The sequence below is a fragment of the Phymastichus coffea genome, unplaced genomic scaffold (genome assembly GCF_024137745.1).
Source record: "Phymastichus coffea isolate CEN01 unplaced genomic scaffold, Cenicafe_Pcof_1.1 PCOF00008, whole genome shotgun sequence".
Classification (NCBI taxonomy): domain Eukaryota; kingdom Metazoa; phylum Arthropoda; class Insecta; order Hymenoptera; family Eulophidae; genus Phymastichus; species Phymastichus coffea.
The window spans coordinates 7,734,547-7,748,051 of NW_026706819.1; the positions used below are offsets into that span (position 1 = coordinate 7,734,547).

The following is a 13,505-nucleotide window of genomic DNA, read 5'->3' on the forward strand; positions in this document are numbered from 1 at the left end:
TAGTATAAATAGAAATAAAGCTATTTACTTAAATTTTTTTAAGAAAATTCACCATTTTTCTGCCAGGATCATAGATTTTATTACTTTTTTGCATTTTACTGTGTTTCTATGAAAAAAGCTCTATAATTCAAGTTCTACAGGATGTAATGGGGTGGTTATTCTACAAAAATGAAAAATTTATTAACTCACAAACTCCCACGATGCAGAGCTAACCGCCGCTCTGTTAAACACGTATAATTATACGTGTATTCGCCTTTACGTTTGATGATTTCTTTTCAGTGTCTTCTTTCCAACTGAGATGAATTCACCTTAAGTCACTTAACTTCTGACATTCGATCTATCTTCAGTATGAATGACTTAATACCTAATCCGTCTAATCCCCTAGACGATATCGGATTAAGACTTATGCCTTTATAGATCTATTAAGCTAATAGGAAACGAAATGACGTAAACGGCTAATAAAATTAACAATTTTTAATTAATAAAAACTACAAACTTTTATGGATCGAAAGACTAAGTCACGCGAATAGGATTCACAACTATAGATTATAATTTGGTGAGAGAGAGAGAAAGAGGGAGGGAGGGAATTCGAAAATTGCCGCGAAATCTAACGCTCGGTGCGAATAAAAAAATTTACGCTCACGGTTACTTTCCAAAGTAATTTGTCGCGCAACAATAAAGGGAGGTGGACCTACCCTGCGATGCAATTACGGTGATCAGCCGTAATTACTGATGAAGGAAATCAACGGTCGATGCTCCTCCAATTAATCAGCTGCGCGTCCTCGCTCAAAATTCTGCTGCTGCTTGCTGCTGCTTTAGATGCTGCTGCTGTGATGATCCCTATTTACACTCGCACGTATTTTACAGTCCCAGGAAAACTTTCAACAAATAACGGCGAAACACAGTGCAAAAACTAATCACGGCGATACGATCGCTAAAGCAGCTGAGGCTTAACTAAATATTCAAACCCTTGCGCGCCCCCTCTCTCTCTCGTAGTCGTTCGAACTAACATCGCGAGTGCACGAATCGCGAATGGATCGATTAATCGAATCGACTACCATTGCAAGGGGTACAAATTATTTTTTTGGATTTCGTAGATGGTACAAATTAAGAAGAAGACATTCATTATCTTCTACATTAAAATTCCACGATTTTTCCGCCGAGAAAAGAGATTTTACGCAGCGCGGAAGACACGAAAATAGAATCGTCGAATTAGACTATGAAAATCATTTTTTTCTCAATATTTTCGAGAGGTTCAAATGCCAAATTAACTATTTTTCGACTGGTACTGATTAAGGCAAGGCTGGTGGTGTATTTTGTTTTAGGAAATAAATATTTTTCCTATCAGAATTATCTACTTTATCATAGGAGTAATCAGCTGTTTTTGTGGATGTAGGTGTTTAAGAACAAACGTTAACGTAGGACTTTGTATATTAACATGTCTAATTAAATTTTAGAGTGTAAAAACTACAAAAGATTATAAAAATTTTCAGTTGGTAAAATTTAAGAAAAAGCTAGAAATATATTTTTTTCTTAAGAAATAAAAGATTTTCCTGTAAAATTTATCAGTATTACAATTGCACAAAAAAACATTGTATTATTCAAATTCTATAGGGGTACAAATTAGTTTTATGTATTTTTTAGATGGTACAAATTAAGAAGAAGGCATTCATATTTTTTTTTTGCATATTTTTCTACTGGAAGATAAATTTTCCGCCGCGCATGCGCAGTAATACGTTTATTTGAATTGCTAATCTACCCTACGAAAATCTTTTCTTTCTCTATTTTTAGGGAGGGTACAAATTCCAAAAAAGCAGTTTTCTGATGATACAAATTAAAATGAAAATAGTGGTATTTTTTTTAAGATATCCATCATTTTTCTACCAGAAGTATGAGTTATCTGAAATATCGTTCTTTTTGCTTTTTTTTAATTTGGGGGGGGGGATCAGGACGAAGCTAATGGTATATTTTTTTTTTTTAAATCAATCATTTTTCTACTAGTTCGTCTCGATGCTGCGCTTCAACATCGCCTGCTTCAGATGTTTGGATCTAAATAAATAGCTTCGTGTTATCTTATAAATAATATTTTTTCCTTTGGCTAAAGCAAAAGTCTTTGAATCAATTACCATAGAGCGCAAGTACGTTACATCATTTGAAATGTTACATAAAACTCTGTAGAAATAAAAAATAAATAAATCCGTATGTCATCTTTCATGTCTTTGAGAGTGCAACGGTAGTTGATTCGATTAATCGATCCGTTCGCGATTCGGTAACACTCGCGATAGTAGAGCGAACGACTAAGAGAGAGAGAGCGCGCGAGAGTTTAAAAATTTCAGTTAAGCCTCAGCTATTACTTAAATAGTACCGCCAAATTGTTTTCCACTGTGTTTCGCCGTTTGATTAATCAAAAATAGTTTATTGGGATTTTTGATACGTGCGTGAGAGAGCGTACGAGGCAATCACAGCAGCAGCAAGTGGACAGTAGCATTTTGTGCAGCAACAACAATTTAGAAGCGAGTGAGGCAGCGCAGCTGATACTTGAGGAGCACCAACAGTAGATTTGCTTCAACAATTACGGCTCATCACCGTAATTGCACCGCAGGGTAGGTGCACCTGCCTTTTTATGCGCAACAAAATACTAGCTAGAGTATTTTGTTTATCGCGACTGTTACTTTTGTATTCGCGCCGAGCGTTACATTTTGCGATAGAATTTCGAATTCTCTCTGTCTCTCTCTCCCCGTATTATTGTTAATAATTGTAAAATCCTACTCACTTGCGTTAGTCTTTCGGCCCATCAACGACTGTAATTTTCTAGTCATAAGCGTTATTAATTTTATTCATTGCATTACGTAATTTCGTTTCCTATTAGTTTAACGGATCTATTGCGGATTGAATTTTAAACCGATTGCATCTAGGGGATTAGATGGAATAAGAATTAGGTCACTCACACCTAAGATAGATCGAGTGTCATAAATCAAGTGACTTAAGGTAAGTTCAACTCTGTTGGAAAGGAGACACTGAAACGAAAATATCAAACGTAAAGGCGAATACACGTATACTCATACGTGTTTAACGGAGCGGCGGTTAGCCTACATTGTGGGAGTTTGGCTTTAATAAATTCCCTTTGTACTAGCTAATCCACTCCGTTACAAGAGATTAGAGTTTGCTGACTTTTAATGAGTAAGTAAAAACAGTATTTAATTTAAACCTTAGTTTTCTTGGTTTCACAACTGACTAGTTTTTTTTTAGTTTAGATTGGGCTGTGTGAATTTAGTAAAAAAGGAATTGTTACTGACGGCAAAAATTGAAATTATCAACAATGAGTTTGGTTACCAACGAGCTCTAAAATTTCCAAATTTTAGCATAATTCTTAAAAAGGTTGTATACGAAGATAATCAACACCCGTTTAAAGTGCTCAATGATGTAGTGAAAGGATTATTGATATCCGAGAAATATCAAAACCTAATATAACAGAAGACACCTCTGTGTATTCTCTTTGTTATGACAAACTTCAAAAACTAGCAGCAGCAAATCATGAAAAACCACAAAGGTTAGTTTCCTCTACTCCGTTTAGTGAATATCAAAATAACTTACCAACTGATTATCAATCATTGATGAGCAGTATTCAATTACATGATGAAGTGAATGACGTTGTGATTAGGATTTTTATGATAATCACCATTTAGATCTCCTTTGAGTATTAACTCAGCAAACGTAGAAAATTACATCAATCACAAACACAAATAATTATTCGATATTTTCACCGAAAAGAGTGATTGCAAAATTAGAAAGTTATATGATGTTTCTACAGACAAATTAATATTTGATAAATGTAAGACACGTCAATAATGGAATGAAAATTTCTGTTCGGCATTATCAAAATATAAATGTGAATTATCAAGAAAAATTAAGTTGAGCAATGCTGATACCTTCAACTCTTCAGAAAAGTTACATTCTGTCGCATATCAAGAGAACTACAGATTACATGATCCGAAATTCATCAAAGTTTGTGAGAACTAAAGGTATATACAAACAGTCTGACCCGTATTCTGGAAATCCTGTTAAGAGTGAAACTATCGAGTTAGTTAAAAGATATTATTTGGATGATTATCTAGATTGTTCCAGATAAAGTCTTAACAAAAACGACGTCAAAAGTATTAAAATTGATGGAGAAATGTCAAAGCAAGTCGAACGATTTCTCACTCATAGCATCAAGGAAATTTGTTATTTCAAGCAAAATCCAGATCTCATAATTTCAAGAGCAAAGATTTGATCAAATGCGTTCAAAATGGGTCACTATTCAACCATTGAATGACTCGTGTTTATGTGTTCATTGTACCAATTTCGACCTTTCAGCGACTGCTTTGAAAAATACACTTAATAAGAGACATTCTAAATTTTCAATTTTAAAAGAAGAGCTCTTAGCCATGATAGTTTTCTCTAGAGAAAACTATTTATGTATTTTTCTAAAGTGTAAAGAATGCGAAAAAAGAGTTATCATTGAAGAAAGTTTTCATTAAGAAGAAGACTTCTTAATGAATTCACTTACGTAATCTGGGAGAATAACGATCTAGTGAAAAAACTTGCACATTTGATATTTATTTAAAAGAACTGAACAAGTACATTCTTTTGGAACAAGTCGGTTCTTTTGGATTGCACTTTAAAAGTTTTTTCTTTACAGATATTTTTCGATATTCACCTCTACTGCTATAGGGTAGTGATCGGAACCTATTGAATCGCCTTAAACTTTATCGTTAATATATGGGACAATATCCATAGTAGAAAAAACTAAGTCAATGTTAGATTTTATATTGCGAGTTAAATCTAGCAGAAGACTCTAGCAGAAGTATTACTCTTGCGTAAATATAGATCGTATTTTTTCGTGTATTCGTAAAGTTTCTCACCGTGTGAGTTAGTATCGCTACAATTCAAAGTTATGTTATGGAAATTAAAATCGTTTTTTCATTAATATCTACGTTTCTAACTAGTTTGCCCCATTTTTGATCAGTTAAATTGATTACCGAGAGCTTATAGCAAGCTATAACCGTAATCGGATTTTTGGTATTGGTGATTTCAATCCCGCAGAATTCTACACGTTGATTCGGAATTTGTATGTTAGAGATCGAGTTGAATTTATACGATTTTCTTACAAGGATTACAATACCTCCTCCTCTTGGGTATAGCCTGTCTTTTCGAAAGGTATAAAAACCTGGAAAATCGAACATATTTTTGGCAGTAAAGCATGTTTCTACATATATAAATAAATTAATGTCCTGTATAATTTTCTCTACATCTTCACGTTTATGATTAACAGATCGTAATTCAACCCAAGCCAATAAAATATACGCAATTTTGTATCAATAGTATTTTTCGAATTATCGGTCGGGTTGTTAATCATATTAAATCATTCGTAGTATAATCGCTGGGCTTATGTGGAGACATCCAATAAGTATTATAACAATGATTTATACTAAAACGGATGGCTTGTCATCTCGTCATCGTCGGTGAAGAAATCTTCATCATTAGCAGAAGATTCTTCAAGTGTAATGGCTTCTTCTGGAAGAAGTTGGCGAACAATCTTCGTGATGCGTCTTTTCACTTTAGTTATGGTAATATGCTTGTAGATTTCTTGGGGCATAACAGCTAGTGTCCTGTGATTGGTGACGTATTCGGAGGCCAATGTATTAACCTCGTTATACTTTATCATGTAGGTACTGTCAAGGAACTAGAAAAGTATGTCAAAATCAATAGGAAAAGTAGCAGTTATTTCATCTGGTATTTTCGCTTTGGCAGATTGTATTTGTGCTTTACGTTCGATCGAAAATCCTTTTAATTGTTTAGGCTCTTTTTACTTGGTTCTTTTTTTGAGCTCATATTGTCTTACGCATTTTTCGCATCTTCGTTTGTGTCGGTGTTAAATGGAATACTCCTAGTAAGCGCTCTCTTCCGAGTTTTACTGCTTTTGGTGTTGCCTGGATTTTAAAGAATGGCGTGCCGTTGAATATTAGATTACTTTGGAGAGGAAAAGGTTCTCTTTGAGGAGAGAAATCTTCAGCGTCTTTTGGAGTAGTGGAAGCAGGATCAGTTCGTGTAGTACTTGAATTTTCAGTGGAACGTTCACCTATATGAGAAGGAGACACTTGTTCAGGATTCCTGCATCAGTGTCTGCTTTGCAGTACCTAGCCGTATGTCCTTCTTATTTTCACATGATGCAAGAGATTTTATTTGTAGAAACATAAATGTGGTAGAGTGTCACGTCATAATTGATGGTAAATTCATTCAGTAGCTTGGTTATGTCGTCAGGGTCGATGTATAATTATCTCATGATGTGTTGAAATCCTGGCTCGTCGAATCCGAATCTTATTGGGCTCATATTATATTTCGATGAAATACCAACCTCCTTTATTTTTTCAAAATTTCTTCGTGTGGAATGCAGGGATGTACGTTGGAGAAAATTACTAATTTTGTTTTAAATACATAGGGCCTCATATAAACTACTTGTGATCCGATGTTTAATCTGCTGTTTCCTTCTTTGGTCAATTCGTCAACTAATTGGACACTGTTGAGATAGCAGCAAAATCGGTTTTGAGCAATTACACAGGCCCACAAAAAAAAAATGAACTTGGATGTCCATCGACAAAACCCATGTACTCTTACGTATTTTTGCGCGCTGAGTCCGAATCTGGCATTCGTTTAACCTCAGCACGTCGGGTTCAAGGGCATTTGAAGGTCACATTGCAGAAATCAGCAATAACTAATACAAGACATCTGTCTGTTAAGTTTTTGGGGTCGCTGAGTTTAAATCCGGTATTTGTTTTTCTCCATGAGGTAAGTTTGAAGGTTAGTTCAAGGTCAAAGCTGTTTACTCTAGGAAAAATGAATTTTTGACTGCAGATTCTGAAAGAGCAGGAAATTTTACGTCCAGATACATATTCAATTTTTTTTAATATAACCCTCAAGGTCATGTGAAGGTCACTTAATCTTGTTGGATGGAGGATTCGTATGACAATAAGATAATGGAATTTCATGGGGCAAACTACCATGTCGTTATGTTTTCAGGGTCGCCGAATCCAAATCCGCGGTGTTCGTTTGTCTCCATCAGGCCGCATTGAAGGTCGTTTAAAGGTCAAATCCTCGATAATTAGTGAAATCGAGTCAAGTTATCATTCTAACATATTTTTTGAGCATCTGAACCCAAATATAAAGACCGCTTAATACCTCAGGGTCAAAATCAAGGTCATCCCAAGGTCAAATATACATTTTTTTTATTAAAAAAAGGAAATTTTGACCACAGTTGCATGAAAAAAAGAAAATTTCACATATTAGTGAATTATGTGCCATAAATTAGTATTTGAGAAAAATACTGAAGCTGACTAATCGTCGCATGACAAACAGCCACATATGGAGACATGGGTATCATGTATTACAAAACTCATGATTTTCTTTTTTTTCTTGTTCTTTTATCTTCGAATGATCTATGTAGGGGATTCCGCTTTCGTTTCTTTCCGTCGATAATATGTTCTCTTTTCAATGTCCAACAAAAGTCCGCTATCATATTTATGTCCCACCGGCCCTGGTATCGCTGTTCCATTACTTTAATATCTTGGTGAAACCGTTCCCCTTGTTCTTCGCTGTAATCTCCAAGATTTTGTGGAAAGTAGTCTAAGTGTGAATGAAGAAAGTGTAGCTTGTAATTCATCAAGCAACCCAAACTATTGTAATTTTTAAGTAAGTCTTCAACTAGTTTTTTGTAGTTCTCGCTCTTGTGATTCCCTAAGAAATTTTCCACTACATCCTTGAAGCTAATCCATGCTGCTTTCTCTTTATCGTCCATCTTGTCTATGAATGCTTCATCCTTTAACAATGTGCGGATTTGGGGACCGTCAAATATACCTTCTTTCAATTTAGCGTCAGATACTCTTGGAAATTTTGTTCCCAGGTATGAGAAACATAGCCCTTCTTTATTCAACGCTTTAACGAATTGTTTTATTAAACCAAGTTTAATATGGAGAGGAGGAAGAAGGACCTTGGATGGCTCTACTAATGGCTTGTTAATGATGTTATCCTTACGGGGTTCGAACGTTGATCTATCAGGCCATTCTGCTTTTACATAATGATTCTTACGATCCCTGCTATCCCACATACATAAGAAACATGGAAACTTTGTGAAGCCTGATTGCTGACCTAGCATGATGGTAAGAATCTTGAGATCACCACAGATTAGCCAGTTGTGTTTCTTGTACTGTATTTTATTTAATACCAACTCAACATTTTTGTAATCTTCTTTCAGGGTAACCGAATGGGCCAGAGGTATTGCAGAATATTTATTAGTGTTATGTAATAATACAGCCTTCAGGCTTCGCTTAGAAGAATCCAGAAATAATCTCCATTCCTCAGATTTATAAACATCCTTCTTAAATTCGTTCATCAGATCCTTAACATTGTTGCAAAATACGAGATCATTCTCCGTAGAGAAATATTTTCTGAAGTCTTTTTCTCTATTCCGATAGTAAGAACATTTAGTACCTTTCGCCAGTAAATTTTTTTCCTTCAATCTCGAAGCAAGCAACTCTGCTCCCTCCTTTGATAAGCCTAACTCTCTAACTAGGTCATTAAGTTCTTTCTGATCAAATTCTCCTTTTATCTTTGTTTGTGATCCAGATGGCACATACTCGTCATTACTCTCGTCCGTTTCTTCTCTTTCACTCTCGGCCTCATCAGAACTAGAAATCTCTAATTCAGTAAGTGCAGAAGAAAGGTCACTTTCTACATCTGTATCTCTTTCTTCTGTTGGAGCTATAAACGGCTTGATTACACGAGACACACTCGCGTATACAATTTTGTGGACATTAGATGAGTTAAAACCTATAGTTTTTGTCATACAAAAATAACAATTCTCTACATTTTCTGGCTCACTCCAAACCATAGGTTTGACAAATTTTAATGGAGTTTTGTCCTTTTTGTACCGGCTAAACATCAGTCTACAGCTATTGCATATCAATTGTGGCAGCCAATCTTGCTCAGCATCAGTGACTTTACAACCGAAACACTCATCGTATACTAGTTTCAAATCATCTGTGAATTTGCGAAGATCCGACTTTTTCAAAAAGTATTTGCCACACACATAGCAAAAGGAATTCACTTTTTGCTTACAACTATGAGAATTAGAGCGTATTCTTGTATTGTTGTACTCTACAGAGACCAAGTTTCCAACCACTGTAGAGCTGCAGTCGCATGATGACGACGATTGCGGACCTGCTTGCTCATCCTGACCAATCGCCGATACTGGGCATCCGAAACCCTGCATCGTACCTCTTCGTGTGCCAACCATGACGGCATCATGCCTTCACCCCAGGGTTTTGCCGGAAAACAAAAAGCCAAAAAAAAAGCCGTTTTCCGCCGTCACCACGTGGAGGTACCCTGGGTTGCGGCACACGATTATTTCGGGAGTGTGATCAAAAAAATAAGTAACGATCACAGCTAGATGTAAGATTTTCCATTTTCTCTGAATCTGTGGTCAAAATTTTCTTTTTTTAATGAAAAAATGTATATTTGACCTTGGGATGACCTTGATTTTGACCCTGAGGTATTAAGCGGTCTTTATATTTGGGTTCAGATGCTCAAAAAATATGTTAGAATGATAACTTGACTCGATTTCACTAATTGTCGAGGATTTGACCTTCAAACGACCTTCAATACGGCCTGATGGAGACAAACGAACACCGCGGATTTGGATTCGGCGACCCTGAAAACATAACGACATGGTAGTTTGCCCCATGAAATTCCATTATCTTATTGTCATACGAATCCTCCATCCAACAAGATTAAGTGACCTTCACATGACCTTGAGGGTTATATTAAAAAAAATTGAATATGTATCTGGACGTAAAATTTCCCGCTCTTTCAGAATCTGCAGTCAAAAATTCATTTTTCCTAGAGTAAACAGCTTTGACCTTGAACTAACCTTCAAACTTACCTCATGGAGAAAAACAAATACCGGATTTAAACTCAGCGACCCCAAAAACTTAACAGACAGATGTCTTGTATTAGTTATTGCTGATTTCTGCAATGTGACCTTCAAATGCCCTTGAACCCGACGTGCTGAGGTTAAACGAATGCCAGATTCGGACTCAGCGCGCAAAAATACGTAGGAGTACATGGGTTTTGTCGATGGACATCCAAGTTCATTTTTTTTTGTGGGCCTGTGTTATTAATGAAGCAACGATAATAGTAGGTGATGTTTTGGTTGCAATAGCTTATAAATAGGTTTTAACTTCCATTCCACTCCTTTAATTGTATCAATGATGATTTTTTTTTTAATTTTTTTTATTTTGTTTAACGTCGCTCTATTTATGCTCCATCAGTGCTAATCAGCGACGGAGGCTTGCAATATGTTTGAGAACAAAGCACATAAAACTTTTTTTCAGTGGTGCTTGTATCAATCAGCAGGGACCGGGAATCGAACCCAGGCCTACCGGGTGCGAGTCCGTCGCCCTATTGACCGAACCATTGCAGGCCTCTATCAATGATGATTGCTTGCGTCTTTTTCGGGAATAAACAGCTGCTCACAACATTGGAAAATGATTTTACTTGAGGATTAACTTTCTGAGATGCATTATTTTCTTATGTACTTTGTATGTTTTGAGGCTGATAGATAGCTTGTGTGGTTTGAGAGGACATTGCGACGTGAAATTTTTCAATAATTTTTTTTGCACTAACTGCGTGCGGCAAAAGTCGCGAACAAACTATACATAACTAAGTGAGACGCTTATCCGGATAATATTCGTAAACACGTCTTACTCGTGCGACTGTTGAATCCGCACTGGAACAGACTATATTAAACTGATTGAGTGCTTAAGAATACGAATAGCAAGCCGAGTATTTTACTCTACTATGCTTGTTGAGTTTTTTGAAGTTAACCAAATTATTTTTTCAAACATATGACGTGTTTTCGATGTACTTTTTTACATATAATTCAATGGTATGATTAGATTTATCATAAAAATCACGAGGAAAGAGCTATATATGGATAACACTAGTTTAAATATGTAAAAAATGGCACATTATGTTTGTCAGAATATATTTCGTGAACGGAGCAAGATAGCATATTGGACCAGGAGGTAGCTTATACAATCCTGAAATACAGAAAAAACTTGAACAAATCAAACATCTATTTTTGAGTAAATCAATTTTGAAAAAAATGACTTTTTTCAAATTTTTCCATTTTACAGATTTATTTTCATGATATTCAAAATTTGAAAACTCCACGTGAAAGCTGATTGAATTCCCCACATTTTGAAGAAAAAAATTTTCTCACAGTATAATTTAGGCTAAAAAAATGCAAATTTCCATTTCCCGTATATCAATTTTAAGGTGTTAACTTTGAACCAGCCCCCAATGACCTCAAAAACGTTTTTCAGAAAAAAGAAAAAACACTTGTATCATGAAATTTGATATATAATAGCAACAACATTTGCTTATTGTCTCAATAAGTCAGACAGATTATAAATAAACTTTGTTCGAGTATCACCGCGCCGTGCGCAATGTCGTCCACTTCAACGGCGCTCTATGCGCTTACCATGGGCTGCCTTCGCTGGCAATTGCATGTGCTACCTTTGCGCCGAACCTTGCCCCGAGACCTTACCTTGGGCGTATGTCCTTGCTTCCGAGCGAAGTCTCTGTTAATTGCTGTTGTTATTTTTACTAAGCAGTTTCAGCCTAGCTAAAAATGGATATGAAAGCGCGAAGGCGTATGACAGAAATGAATAGCGAGTATAGGATTTGGCGCTTCTGAAGAGTTAATCAATATTAAGATAAGTCGTTCTTAATTATCTCGACGGTATCCTTTATTAGTTAATGGTTCAATTACAATTTGAGGCCTGTGTAGTGATGATAAAACATGTGACAGATGCGGACGCTGCCATCTTATCCACTGCCACATGCAAGCAGCGATCGTTTGCCTATAGATGAGCTATAATAGCGATTTCCGAACTCACGTAAAATCTTCCGGTGACCTATCTCGGAATATGCTTCATATTACACGCTAAGACAACGATGGATCGCGCGGGTGCATTGCGCGGAGCTGGACAGCTTACCGCGCAAAATTAACGATTTCACCGTCTTTCCTTGGTAACTGGTATGTTTATAGGTGGTTATGCTCAATGTTTTGTATCCTCCGAGGCTCGCTCAGCATGCCTTTCTTTCTTTTCGGGAGAGAACGCACACAGTAGTCTCTGTGTTCGTCCGACGTCGAAGCTCGAGAGTCCGGAATTTGAAAGTAACATGCGTGTACTAGAGCAGTCTCTGCACAGCATATGTGACGCGTGCTCTCATTTTATAGCTTGTGACGGTAAACGTCTTATTAGCGCTGACAGCCCAACCATGCGGCTGCCTGCGGGGCAGCATCTATCGGTTGGGGAAAGATATGACGAGGGAATTCGGCATGAGACGGGACGGAACGGGCGCGTATGAAAATGAGAGAGTCGAGGATTAGCTATCGATACCTCCAGCCTGAGTTGAAACTCAGAACCTGAGCACGCCGCTGCATCTTGTGACAAAGAGAGTTTTTCCCGAGTTTTCCTGAGTGTCGAGACGAGCTGATTAGAAGAGAGAGAAGCTGCGCCTTCGCCTGACGGAGCCGAGTGCATGTGAGTGTGTATGAGTGTGGGGTTTCGCCATCGAGGGCGAAACCGAAAGCGAGAACCGCTTGGCCATAAAGGACAGACTTTCCCGTAACTAGAGTGCGAACTTTTACTCTCGTTCTCCGTGCGACTGCTAATAAGGTAAGCTGGCCAGCTTAATATCGCGATTGTAGTAGAATTGATAATTGTGACGGTGTAGGCCGGTCATGGCCTGCACCGTGCGCTTATCTCCCTCTCCTTCCTAGGCAAAGGCGCACGGCCGGCATCAAGCGCACGTTTTTACCACGTACCTGATGCCTGCCCTTTTATTTTTCAGCAACGCACGAGAGTGGAAGGAGAAGCCGTAGACGCGACGACGCGATCGAGTATTGAGAGTGTGAGAGAGAGAGAGAGAAAAGCAATAGTTTGAGTGTTGGGCTTGGCGCGCGGCACTTGTCGCGACCGGCAGTGCCGCGTGCCGCCGATTAAGAGGACAGTGGTGGGGAAGGCGTGAGAAGCCGACTCGCACGCACTCGTTACTAGATCGACGCACAAGGAGGAGATCGGCCGCACTGGAAGGATTGCCATTGTTTCTTTGCCTCGGACCAGAGAGGAAGTGCGAGAGCCGTGACGACAAAGAAGACTGGCCACGTTTTGCGCTAGTCGCCTGACCTGCAGCCCACCTGCCAAGCAGCCATCACTTTTTGGTCAGGTTTAGTTTTCTCTCCTCTCGTTTCTCTCTCTATTTTTCTCGGCGATTCTCACGGTCCGCGTTGCGGCGCCAGGCTTCCCCGAGCCGGCGTAGTTTTCGACAGTGTATGGTTTAAGTAATTGTTTAAGTCGGTTAACGAGGTGACATGGCGCTAACGTGCCGGTCATCTCGTT

The 13,505-nt window shown here is 37.8% G+C and overlaps 1 protein-coding gene across 3 annotated transcripts in view; it reads left to right on the forward strand.

The window, feature by feature from the left end:
• Positions 1–13,505, forward strand: part of LOC131669517 (ubiquitin carboxyl-terminal hydrolase 2-like) — a 759,386-nt gene that overhangs the window by 568,467 nt on the left and 177,414 nt on the right. The gene's annotated exons all lie outside the window — the stretch shown is intronic.